Source organism: Oncorhynchus nerka, unplaced genomic scaffold, assembly GCF_034236695.1.
Source record: "Oncorhynchus nerka isolate Pitt River unplaced genomic scaffold, Oner_Uvic_2.0 unplaced_scaffold_311, whole genome shotgun sequence".
Taxonomy (NCBI): Eukaryota; Metazoa; Chordata; class Actinopteri; order Salmoniformes; family Salmonidae; genus Oncorhynchus; species Oncorhynchus nerka.
Genome location: NW_027040492.1, coordinates 236,579 through 248,632, shown reverse-complemented (window position 1 = coordinate 248,632; position 12,054 = coordinate 236,579). Strand labels below are relative to the sequence as shown.

General features: G+C 52.9%; 1 long non-coding RNA gene across 1 annotated transcript; it reads right to left on the bottom strand.

Annotated features, from left to right (window-relative positions):
- Window positions 1-7,925: 7,925 nt before the first annotated feature.
- LOC135571278 (uncharacterized) lies at window positions 7,926-8,706 on the bottom strand. The gene is made up of 2 exons (XR_010463702.1): window positions 8,271-8,706; window positions 7,926-8,218 (listed from the first exon to the last, which is right to left on the bottom strand). It is a non-coding gene; the product is annotated as an uncharacterized LOC135571278 (long non-coding RNA).
- Window positions 8,707-12,054: the final 3,348 nt, after the last annotated feature.

Genomic DNA, 12,054 nt, shown 5'->3' with positions numbered 1-12,054 from the left:
ACCAACCTGTAGGTTATATAGTGGGAGGCTACACCAACCTGTAGGTTATATAGTGGGAGGCTACACCAACCTGTAGGTTATATAGTGGGAGGCTACACCAACCTGTAGGTTATATAGTGGGAGGCTACACCAACCTGTAGGTTATATAGTGGGAGGCTACACCAACCTGTAGGTTATATAGTGGGAGGCTACACCAACCTGTAGGTTATATAGTGGGAGGCTACACCAACCTGTAGGTTATATAGTGGGAGGCTACACCAACCTGTAGGTTATATAGTGGGAGGCTACACCAACCTGTAGGTTATATAGTGGGAGGCTACACCAACCTGTAGGTTATATAGTGGGAGGCTACACCAACCTGTAGGTTATATAGTGGGAGGCTACACCAACCTGTAGGTTATATAGTGGGAGGCTACACCAACCTGTAGGTTATATAGTGGGAGGCTACACCAACCTGTAGGTTATATAGTGGGCGGAGGACTAGCGAGCCAGCCTGTAGGTTATATGAGTGGGAGGCTACACCAACCTGTAGGTTATATAGTGGGAAGCTACACACCTGTAGGTTATATAGTGGGAGGCTACACCAACCTGTAGGTTATATAGTGGGAGGCTACACCAACCTGTAGGTTATATAGTGGTAAAGTACTTTAGTAAAAATACGTAAAGTATTTTTGGGGGGAGTTTCTGTTTGACAACTTGTTTGTTATTGACATTATTTTACTGGTTGGTGTTGCCAAGGCAACCCTAAACCTCATATAGGTAACCAGTGCTTTCCTGGGGCTCGGGGGGGGGGGGGGGGGGTCTTTAGTTCCCAGTCCCAACCTGTAGGTTATATAGTGGGAGGGTGTGGTGTTGCCAAGGCAACACAAGGTCTTTAGTTCCCAGTCCCAACCTAAGGCTGCAGCCTCTAAAATGACAAGTTCAATCAAAGCTGTTGTGTGGCAGAACGAGGCCTGGCGCAGTTAGGCTGTGTGCACACGACAAGTCTGGTCTGATTGTGTTCATGTTGGATGATCAGCGGTTCACCTGAGATTATGATCTGTTCACCTGAGATGATCAGCTGTTCACCTGAGATTATCAGATGTTCACCTGAGATGATCAGATGTTCACCTGAGATGATCAGATGTTCACCTGAGATGATCAGCTGTTCACCTGAGATGATCAGCTGTTCACCTGAGATGATCAGCTGTTCACCTGAGATTATCAGCGGTTCACCTGAGATTATCAGCTGTTCACCTGAGATTATCAGCGGTTCACCTGAGATTATCAGCTGTTCACCTGAGATTATCAGTTGTTCACCTGAGATGATCAGCTGTTCACCTGAGATGATCAGCTGTTTACCTGAGATTATCAGCGGTTTACCTGAGATGATCAGCTGTTCACCTGAGATTATCAGCTGTTCACCTGAGATTATCAGCTGTTCACCTGAGATTATCAGATGTTCACCTGAGATTATCAGCTGTTCACCTGAGATTATCAGCTGTTCACCTGAGATTATCAGCTGTTCACCTGAGATTATCAGATGTTCACCTGAGATTATAATCTGTTCACCTGAGATTATCAGATGTTCACCTGAGATTATCAGCTGTTCACCTGAGATTATCAGCTGTTCACCTGAGATTATCAGCTGTTCACCTGAGATTATCAGATGTTCACCTGAGATTATCAGATGTTCACCTGAGATTATCAGATGTTTACCTGAGATTATCAGATGTTCACCTGAGATGATCAGCTGTTCACCTGAGATGATCAGCTGTTCACCTGAGATGATCAGCTGTTCACCTGAGATGATCAGCTGTTTACCTGAGATTATCAGATGTTCACCTGAGATTACTGTTAGAGAAACCAGTAACATCTCCTCTGAAGTAGGATCCATTTGATCAGTGGGTTATCCTCTGGGATTTAACCCTGAATTAGAGTTGGATCCATTTGATCAGTGGGTTATCCTCTGGGATTTAACCCTGAATTAGAGTTGGATCCATTTGATCAGTGGGTTATCCTCTGGGATTTAACCCTGAATTAGAGTTGGATCCATTTGATCAGTGGGTTATCCTCTGGGATTTAACCCTGAATTAGAGTTGGATCCATTTGATCAGTGGGTTATCCTCTGGGATTTAACCCTGAATTAGAGTTGGATCCATTTGATCAGTGGGTTATCCTCTGGGATTTAACCCTGAATTAGAGTGGGTTCAAAACTGGAGCCATTCCATAGTGGGACTGTACATTTGACAGTTATGACTGCAAATGCTTCAGCAATAATACAATACATTGTCTTTACCTTTCATCCAGTAGAGAGGGGGTAGAGCGAGAGAGAGAGGGTGGAGCGAGAGAGAGAGGAGGTGGAGCGAGAGAGAGAGGAGGGAGGTGGAGCGAGAGAGAGAGGAGGGAGGTGGAGCGAGAGAGAGAGGAGGGAGGTGGAGGCGAGGAGAGGTAGGTGGAGCGAGAGAGAGAGGAGGTAGAGCGAGAGAGAGAGGGAGGTGGAGCGAGAGGTAGGTAGAGCAGAGAGAGAGGAGGTAGGTGGAGCGAGAGAGAGGAGGAGGTGGAGCGAGAGAGAGAGGAGGTAGGTGGAGCGAGAGAGAGAGAGAGGTAGGTGGAGCGAGAGAGAGTAGGTGGAGCGAGAGAGGAGGTAGGTGGAAGCGAGAGAGAGAGGAGGTAGGTAGAGGAGATGTACGAGAGAGAGGAGGTAGGTGGAGCGAGAGAGAGAGGGAGGAGGTGGAGCGAGAGAGGAGAGGAGGTGGAGCGAGAGAGAGAGGAGAGTGGAGCGAGAGAGGAGGTAGGTGGAGCCGAGAGAGAGAGGTAGGTAGAGCGAGAGAGAGAGAAGGTAGGTAGAGCAAGAGGAGGGGAGGTAGAGCGAGAGAGAGAGAGGAGAGGGGAGAGCGAGGAGCGAGGTAGAGGCGAGAGGTAGGTGGAGCGCGAGAGAGGAGGTGGAGCGAGAGAGAGGAGGTGAGGGCGAGAGAGAGAGGAGGAGGTAGGTAGAGCGAGAGAGAAGGAGGTAGGGAGCGCGAGAGAGAGAGGTAGAGGCGCGAGAGGAGGGTGGGGAGGCGAGAGAGAGGAGGTAGGTGGGCGAGAGAGAGGTAGGTGGAGCGCGAGAGAGAGAGAGGAGGTAGAGCGAGAGAGAGAGGAGGTAGGTGGAGAGCACGAAGAGAGAGGTGGGTGGAAGCGCGAGAGAGAGAGGAGGTAGGCGAAGCGAAGAGAGAGGAGGAGAGCGACGCGAAGAGAGAGGGGAGGTGGAGCGAGAGAGAGGAGGTGGAGCGACGCAGAGAGAGGGTGGAAGCGCGAAGGAAGGTAGGTAGAAGCGCGAGAGAGAGGAGGTGGAAGCGAAGAGTAGAGAGCGAGGTGAGAGAGCGAGAAGAGGAGGTAGGTAGAAGCACGAGAGAGAGAGTGAGGTAGAAGCGCAGAGAAGAGAGGAGGAGTAGAGGCAGCGAGAGAGAGAGGAGGTGGAGCGTGAGCGAGAGGAGGAAGCGAGAGAGAGAGGCGGCAGCGAGAGAGAGGAGGTAGAGGGAGAGCGGGCGAGAGAGAGGAGGTAGAGAGTGCGAGAGAGGGAGGTAGAGCGCGAGAGAGGAGGTAGAGCGAGCGAGAAGGTAGAGCGCGCGAGGGAGTGAGCGCGAGAGGAGGTAGAGCGCGCGAGAGAGAGGAGGTAGAAGCGCAGCGAAGAGAGAGGTAGAGCGCGCGAGAGGAGAGTAGAGCGCGACGAGAGAGGTAGAGCGCGACGAGAGGAGGTAGAGCGGCGAGAGGAGAGGAGGTAGAGCGCGCGAGAGGCGAGGAGAGGTAGAGCGTAGCGCGAGAGGAAGAGAGGAGACGCGCACAGCGAGAGAGGAGGTAGAGCGCGCGAGAGGAGGAGGGTAGAGCGTCGCAGAGAGAGAAGGTAGAGCCGCGAGAGGAGGTGAGAGCAGCGCGAGAGAGAGGTAGGCGCGCGAGAGGAAGCGAGAGAGAGAGGAGGTAGAGCGCGCGAGAGAGGAGGTAGAGCGCGCGAGAGAGAGGAGGTAGAGCGCGCGAGAGAGAGGAGGTAGAGCGCGCGAGAGAGAGGAGGTAGAGCGCGCGAGAGAGAGGGAGGTAGAGCGCGAGCGAGAGAGAGGAGGTAGAGCGCGCGAGAGAGAGGAGGTGAGCGCAGCGCGAGAGGAGGTAAGCGCGCGATGAGAGGGAGAAGAGCAGCGCGACGAGAGAGGAGGTAGAGCGCATGAGAGGGACGGAGGTAGGAACGCGACGAGAGAGGAGGAGGTAGAGCGCGAGGGAGAGAGAGGTGAAGCGAGAAGAGAGGAGGTAGGAGCAGCGAGAGAGAGAGGAGGTAGAGCGGGCGCGAGAGGAAGGAGGCAGCAGCGAAGAGGGAGGTGGAGCGAGAGAGAGAGGAGGTAGGTGGAGCGCGAGAGAGAGGAGGTAGGTGGAGCGAGAGAGAGGAGGTAGGTGGAGCGAGAGAGAGAGGAGGTAGGGAGCGAGAGAGAGAGGAGGTAGGCGCGAGCGAGAGAGAGAGGAGGTAGGTGGAGCGAGAGAGAAGGAGGTAGGTGGAGCAGCAGAGAGGAGGTAGGTGGAGCGAGAGAGAGAGGGAGGTAGGTGGAGCGAGAGAGAGAGGAGGTAGTGGAGCGAGAGAGAGGAGGAGGTGAGAGCGAGAGAGAGGAGGTGGAGCGAGAGAGAGAGGAGGTGGAGCGAGAGAGAGGAGGTAGGCTGGAGAGAGAGAGAGGAGGTGAGAGCGAGAGAGAGAGGAGGTGGAGCGAGAGAGAGGAGGTAGGTAGAGCGCGAGAGAGAGGAGGTAGAGCGAGAGAGAGAGGAGGTGGAGCGAGAGAGAGAGGAGGTGGAGCGAGAGAGAGGAGGTAGGAGCGAGAGAGAGAGGAGGTAGGAGCGAGAGAGAGAGGAGGTAGAGCGAGAGAGAGAGAGGGAGGTAGAGCGAGAGAGAGAGGCAGAGCGAGGTAGAGAGCGCGAGAGAGAGGAGGTAGAGCGAGAGAGAGAGAGGTAGAGAGAGAGGTAGAGCGAGAGAGAGGGAGGTAGAGCGAGAGAGAGAGGTAGAGCGCGAGAGAGAGAGGTAGACGCCGAGAGAGAGGAGGTAGAGCGAGAGAGAGGTAGAGCGAGAGAGAGAGAGGTAGAGCGAGAGAGAGAGAGGTAGAGCGAGAGAGAGAGAGGTAGAGCGAGAGAGAGAGGTAGAGCGAGAGAGAGAGGTAGAGCGAGAGAGAGAGGTAAGCCTAGAGAGAGGAGGTAGAGCGCGTGAGAGACAGAGCGAGTAGAGCGAGGTAGAGCGCGAGAGAGAGGTAGCAGCGAGACGAGGAGGTAGAGCGAGAGAGGGAGGTAGAGCGCAGAGAGAGAGGTAGAGCGAGAGAGAGGGAGGTAGAGCGCGAGAGAGGAGGTAGAGCGAGCGAGAGAGAGGAGAGGTGAGCGAGCGAGGAGGTGAGCGAGGAGGTAGAGCGAGCGAGAGAGGCAGAGCGAGCGAGAGAGGTAGAGCGAGCGAGGGAGGTAGAGCGAGCGAGGAGAGAGCGAGCGAGGAGGTAGAGCCGAGAGAGAGGAGGTAGAGCGCAGCGAGAGAGAGAGCAGAGGTAGAGCGAGCGAGGAGGTAGAGCGAGCGAGGAGGTGAGAGCGCAGACAGAGAGAGGAGGTAGAGCGAGCGAGGGAGGTAGAGCGAGCGAGAGGAGGTAGAGCGAGCGAGAGGAGGTAGAGCGAGCGTAGAGGAGGTAGAGCGAGAGAGAGGAGGTAGGTGGAGCGAGAGAGAGGAGGTAGAGCGTGAGAGAGGAGGTAGAGCGAGAGAGAGGAGGTAGAGCGAGAGAGAGAGGAGAGTAGGTAGAGGCGAGCGAGAGAGGAGGTAGAGCGAGAGAGAGAGAGGTAGAGCGAGAGAGAGAGAGAGAGAGAGAGGAGGTAGAGCGAGAGAGAGAGAGAGAGGAGGTAGAGCGAGCGAGAGAGAGAGGAGGTAGAGCGAGCGAGAGAGAGAGGAGGTAGAGCGAGAGAGAGAGAGGAGGTAGAGCGAGAGAGAGAGAGAGGAGGTAGAGCGAGAGAGAGAGAGAGGAGGTAGAGCGAGCGAGAGAGGAGAGGAGGTAGAGCGAGCGAGAGAGGAGAGGAGGAGAGCGAGCGAGAGAGAGAGGAGGGTAGAGCGAGAGAGAGGTAGAGCGAGCGAGAGAGGAGAGAGAGAGAGGAGGTAGAGCGAGCGAGAGAGGAGAGTAGAGCGAGCGAGAGAGAGGAGGTAGAGAGGAGAGAGAGAGGTAGAGGTAGAGAGAGAGAGGAGGTAGAGAGAGAGAGAGAGGAGGTAGAGAGAGAGAAGGTAGAGAGAGAGAGAGGAGGTAGAGAGAGAGAGAGAGGAGGTAGAGAGAGAGAGAGGAGGTAGAGAGAGAGAGAGAGGAGGTAGAGAGAGAAGGTAGAGAGAGAGAGAGAGAGGAGGTAGAGAGAGGAGGTAGAGAGAGAGAGAGAGAGAGGAGGTAGAGAGAGAGAGAGAGAGAGAGAGGAGGTAGAGAGAGAGGAGGTAGAGAGAGAGAGGGAGGTAGAGAGAGAGAGAGAGAGAGAGAGGGAGGTAGAGAGAGAGAGAGAGAGAGGAGGTAGAGAGGGAGGTAGAGAGAGAGAGAGAGAGGGAGGTAGAGAGAGAGAGGAGGTAGAGAGAGAGAGAGGGAGGTAGAGAGGTAGAGTAGAGAGGTAGAGAGAGATAGAGAGAGAGAGGGTAGAGAGGTAGAGAGTAGAGAGAGAGGGGTAGAGAGAGAGAGATGGAGGAGGTAGAGAGTAGAGAGGCAGAGGTTAGAGAGAGATGAGTAGAGAGAGAGAGAGGGAGGTAGAGAGAGAGAGGAATGGTTAGAGAGAGAGTAGAGGTGAGTGATAGCCAGAGATTAGAGGGTTGAGTGATAATGGACAGAGATTAGAGGGAATGGTTGAGTGATAATGGACAGAGATTAGAGGGAATGGTTGAGTGATAATGGCCAGAGATTAGAGGTAATGGTTGAGTGATAATGGACAGAGATTAGAGGGTTGAGTGATAATGGACAGAGATTAGAGGGTTGAGTGATAATGGACAGAACAAAATGTGAATGGACAACGTTCAAGATGAAAGTTCATTCATTTTATTTAAAAACAAAACAAAACAATCCACATTTAAATTTTGTTCCAACAGCTTCTTGTAGTATTGAATGGGCTGTACACATCCATTACACCCTGGTTTACATGGAAAGCAAATCAACGGAGAAGAACTGGAGTGGAAATTAAAATAATCATTCTGACTAACCAAATGTTGGTTGAGCTGTATACATCCTTGCAAAGCACCATGGGTATCAACATGGATGAATGATCAAATGTTCAAACTGCCAATAAACTTCTGCTGTGTTCCTCATCTTTATGTTCAGAGCTCCAGAAACATGTTATATAGGGCCCCAAATGGCACCCTATTCCCTATATCCTGCACTCCTTTAGGGCCCTGGTCAAATGTAGTGGGCTATATAGGGAATAGGGTGCTATAGGGCCCTGGTCAACAGTAGTGCTCTATATGGGGAATAGGGTGCCGTTTGGGAGGGCATCGATAACAACAAGCATCTAACGTCAGAACAGCAACTTATTTTAACCTTCTAACCAACACAAGTGTTAAATCAAGCTACTCCACTTCCTTTCTCTCACCAACAGTCGTCCACTCAACAGGCATTTTGGAAAAGCAGCTACCATCAGAGACCGATGCTGGTAGACCAGAAGACCTCTTATCAATGTAACGTCCCAGGACAGGCCGACCCAGACATCTCTACCATCAGAGACCGATGCTGGTAGACCAGAGACCAGAAGACCTCTGTTATCAATGTAACGTCCCAGGACAGGCCTCTGACATCATATCCTCCCTCTCCACAACCACCATGTGTACATCAGGAACCTCTGACATCATATCCTCGCTCTCCACAACCACCATGTGTACATCAGGAACCTCTGACATCATATCCTCCCTCTCCACAACCACCATGTGTACATCAGGAACCTCTGACATCATATCCTCCCTCTCCACAACCACCATGTGTACATCAGGAACCTCTGACATCATATCCTCCCTCTCCACAACCACCATGTGTACATCAGGAACCTCTGACATCATATCCTCCCTCTCCACAACCACCATGTGTACATCAGGAACCTCTGACATCATATCCTCCCTCTCCACAACCACCATGTTTACATCAGGAACCTCTGACATCATATCCTCGCTCTCCACAACCACCATGTGTACATCAGGAACCTCTGACATCATATCCTCCCTCTCCACAACCACCATGTTTACATCAGGAACCTCTAACATCATATCCTCCCTCTCCACAACCACCAGTGTGTACATCAGGAACCTCTGACATCAAATCCTCCCTCTCCACAACCACCAGTGTGTCTGGGTCTGGATAGAAGACGGCCATTTTGATCAAGATACATAGCTGTAACAGAAGTAGCAGAGAAGATCGAGAGAACCAGGACCCTGCACTGTCCTTCCAGTCTATATTGAAAGTTGGCCTGCCCATTGGACAACAAAAAGACAAAGATGGACGTTTTGAGGTATGTGTGAATGTTCTGAAGACGGACGTTTTGAGGTATGTGTGAATGTTCTGAGAGGATGACAGCTTTATCTCGTCCTCAGTTTCAGTCTGAAATGTCCCACAGCCCTGATTGGATAAACAGGGAGAGAAAAGACCAACCCAGTTTAAACAAGGATCCCTTTTCCCCCCGACAGTCTTTCAGTTTGAGACAGGACAGAGACAGACGGGACAGAGGAGACAGACAGGACAAAGACAGAGGGAGACAGACAGGACAGAGAACAGAGAGACAGACAGAACAGAGGAGACAGACAGGACAGAGGAGACAGACAGGACAGAGACAGAGGAGACAGAGACAGAGGACAGACAGAGACAGACAGGACAGACAGGACAGAGACAGACAGGACAGAGGAGACAGACAGGACAGAGGAGACAGACAGGACAGAGGAGACAGACAGGACAGAGGAGACAGACAGGACAGAGGAGACAGACAGGACAGAGGAGACAGACAGGACAGAGACAGAGGAGACAGACAGGACAGAGACAGAGGAGACAGACAGGACAGACAGGACAGAGGAGACAGACAGGACAGAGACAGAGGAGACAGACAGGACAGAGGAGACAGACAGGACAGAGACAGACAGGACAGAGACAGACAGGACAGAGACAGAGGAGACAGACAGGACAGAGACAGACAGGACAGAGACAGACAGGACAGAGGAGACAGACAGGACAGAGGAGACAGACAGGACAGAGGAGACAGACAGGACAGAGGAGACAGACAGGACAGACGGGACAGAGACGGGACAGAGAACGAGACAGACAGGACATTACGAAAGGATTGTTGATATTGTCTAAGATTGTCGCCGTGCGTTTGGACTGTCCGACACATCGTAGAAAAATAAAATGAGGCATATATTGAAAGACGGAATGACAAAGTACTGCAAGAATTCAATGAATAGATATACAATGTTATTCTTTATAGCTTATAAATACGATAATATACACTATGTGGTACAAAAATATTTAAAAACCAACTAAATGATTCGAAGAACTGATCAGGTACAATAACTAGTCCTCTGTGGAGAAGTTTCCCTCGGGGGGGAAGATGGAGAAGTTTCCCCCGGGGGAAGATGGAGGAGAAGTTTCCCTCGGGGAAGATGGAGAAGAAGATGGAGGAGAAGTTTCCTCGGGGGGAAGATGGAGGAGAAGTTTCCCTCGGGGGAAGATGGAGGAGAAGTTTCCCTCGGGGGAAGATGGAGGAGAAGTTTCCCTCGGGGGAAGATGGAGGAGAAGTTTCCCTCGGGGGGAGATGGAGGAGAAGTTTCCCTCAGGGGAAGATGGAGGAGAAGTTTCCCTCGGGGGGAGATGGAGGAGAAGTTTCCCTCGGGGAAGATGGAGGAGAAGTTTCCCTCGGGGGGAAGATGGAGGAGAAGTTTCCTCGGGGGAAGATGGAGGAGAAGTTTCCCTCGGGGGAAGATGGAGGAGAAGAAGATGGAGGATGGAAGTTTCCCTCGGGGGAAGATGGAGGAGAAGTTTCCCTCGGGGGGGAGATGGAGAAGTTTCCCTCAGGGGGAGATGGAGGAGAAGTTTCCCTCGGGGAAGATGGAGGAGAAGTTTCCCTCGGGGAAGATGGAGAAGTTTCCCTCGGGGAAGATGGAGGAGAAGTTTCCCTCGGGGGAAGATGGAGGAGAAGTTTCCCTCGGGGGGGAAGATGGAGGAGAAGTTTCCCTCGGGGAAGATGGAGGAGAAGTTTCCCTCGGGGGGGAAGATGGAGGAGAAGTTTCCCTCGGGGGGAAGATGGAGGAGAAGTTTCCCTCGGGGGAAGATGGAGGAGAAGTTTCCCTCGGGGGAAGATGGGAGGAGAAGTTTCCCTCGGGGAAGATGGAGGAGAAGTTTCCCTCGGGGGGAGATGGAGGAGAAGTTTCCCTCGGGGGAAGATGGAGGAGAAGTTTCCCTCGGGGGAAGATGGAGGAGAAGTTTCCCTCGGGGAAGATGGAGAAGTTTCCCTCGGGGAAGATGGAGAAGTTTCCCTCGGGGGAAGATGGAGGAGAAGTTTCCCTCGGGGGAAGATGGAGAGAAGTTTCCCTCGGGGGGAGATGGATGGAGGAGAAGTTTCCCTCGGGGGGAGATGGAGGAGAAGTTTCCCTCAGGGGGAGATGGAGGAGAAGTTTCCCTCTGGGAAGATGGAGAGTTTCCCTTGGGAGATGGAGATTTCCCTCTGGGAAGATGGAGAAGTTTCCCTTGGGGAGATGGAGGAGAAGTTTCCCTCGGGGAAGATGGAGGAGAAGTTTCCCTCGGGGGGGAGATGGAGAAGTTTCCCTCGGGGAAGATGGAGGAGAAGTTTCCCTTGGAGGCAGAGAGAATACAGGTGAAACAGAGGTAGACCTCAGAAGGTAGGCTACAGCGTAAGATAGATGACCCCCCCCTCAGTAACAGATGTGTTCTGGGTCTCTCATCCTGACAGGATACATGACCCCCCCAGTACCAGATGTGTTCTGGGTCTCTCATCCTGACAGGATACATGACCCCCCCCCCAGTACCAGATGTGTTCTGGGTCTCTCATCCTGACAGGATAAATGACCCCCCAGTACCAGATGTGTTCTGGGTCTCTCATCCTGACAGGATACATGACCCCCCCCAGTACCAGATGTGTTCTGGGTCTCTCATCCTGACAGGATACATGACCCCCCTCAGTAACAGATGTGTTCTGGGTAAAGATAATCTTCAGTTGCAGTCTGGCATTTAATTAAAACAAAAACTTACAGAAAAATATAAAATAACCTCAAATGACAGAACATAGATTTTGGTTGAATATTGTGCAGTAATAACCTCATGAATCGGTTTCCCCATCACACAACAGACAGCGTGATGACGTTGTCTTTCTGACCTTCTGTGAACCCTGACCTCGACCTCTGTACCCCACCCCTTCCTGGACCTATGGGTCGGGTCAGGAGTGTTGTGGTAGTGACGAGGGGCCCGGGTGGTCAGGAGTGTTGTGGTAGTGACGAGGGGCCCGGGTCGGGTCAGGAGTGTTGTGGTAGTGACGAGGGGCCCCGGGTCGGGTCAGGAGTGTTGTAGTAGTGACGAGGGCCCCGGGTCGGGTCAGGAGTGTTGTAGTAGTGACGAGGGGCCCTGGGTCGGGTCAGGAGTGTTGTCAGGAGTGTTGTAGTAGTGACGCCCTGGGTCGGGTCAGGAGTGTTGTGGTAGTGACGAGGGGCCCCGGGTCGGGTCAGGAGTGTTGTAGTAGTGACGAGGGGCCCCGGGTCGGGTCAGGAGTGTTGTGGTAGTGACGAGGGGCCCCGGGTCGGGTCAGGAGTGTTGTGGTAGTGACGAGGGGCCCCGGGTCGGGTCAGGAGTGTTGTGGTAGTGACGAGGGGCCCCGGGTCGGGTCAGGAGTGTTGTGGTAGTGACGAGGGGCCCTGGGTCGGGTCAGGAGTGTTGTGGTAGTGACGAGGGGCCCTGGGTCGGGTCAGGAGTGTTGTGGTAGTGACGAGGGGCCCTGGGTCGGGTCAGGAGTGTTGTGGTAGTGACGAGGGGCCCTGGGTCGGGTCAGAGGTTCTTTATGTACCCCGTTAGATGAATAAGGAGCTTGTATAATATG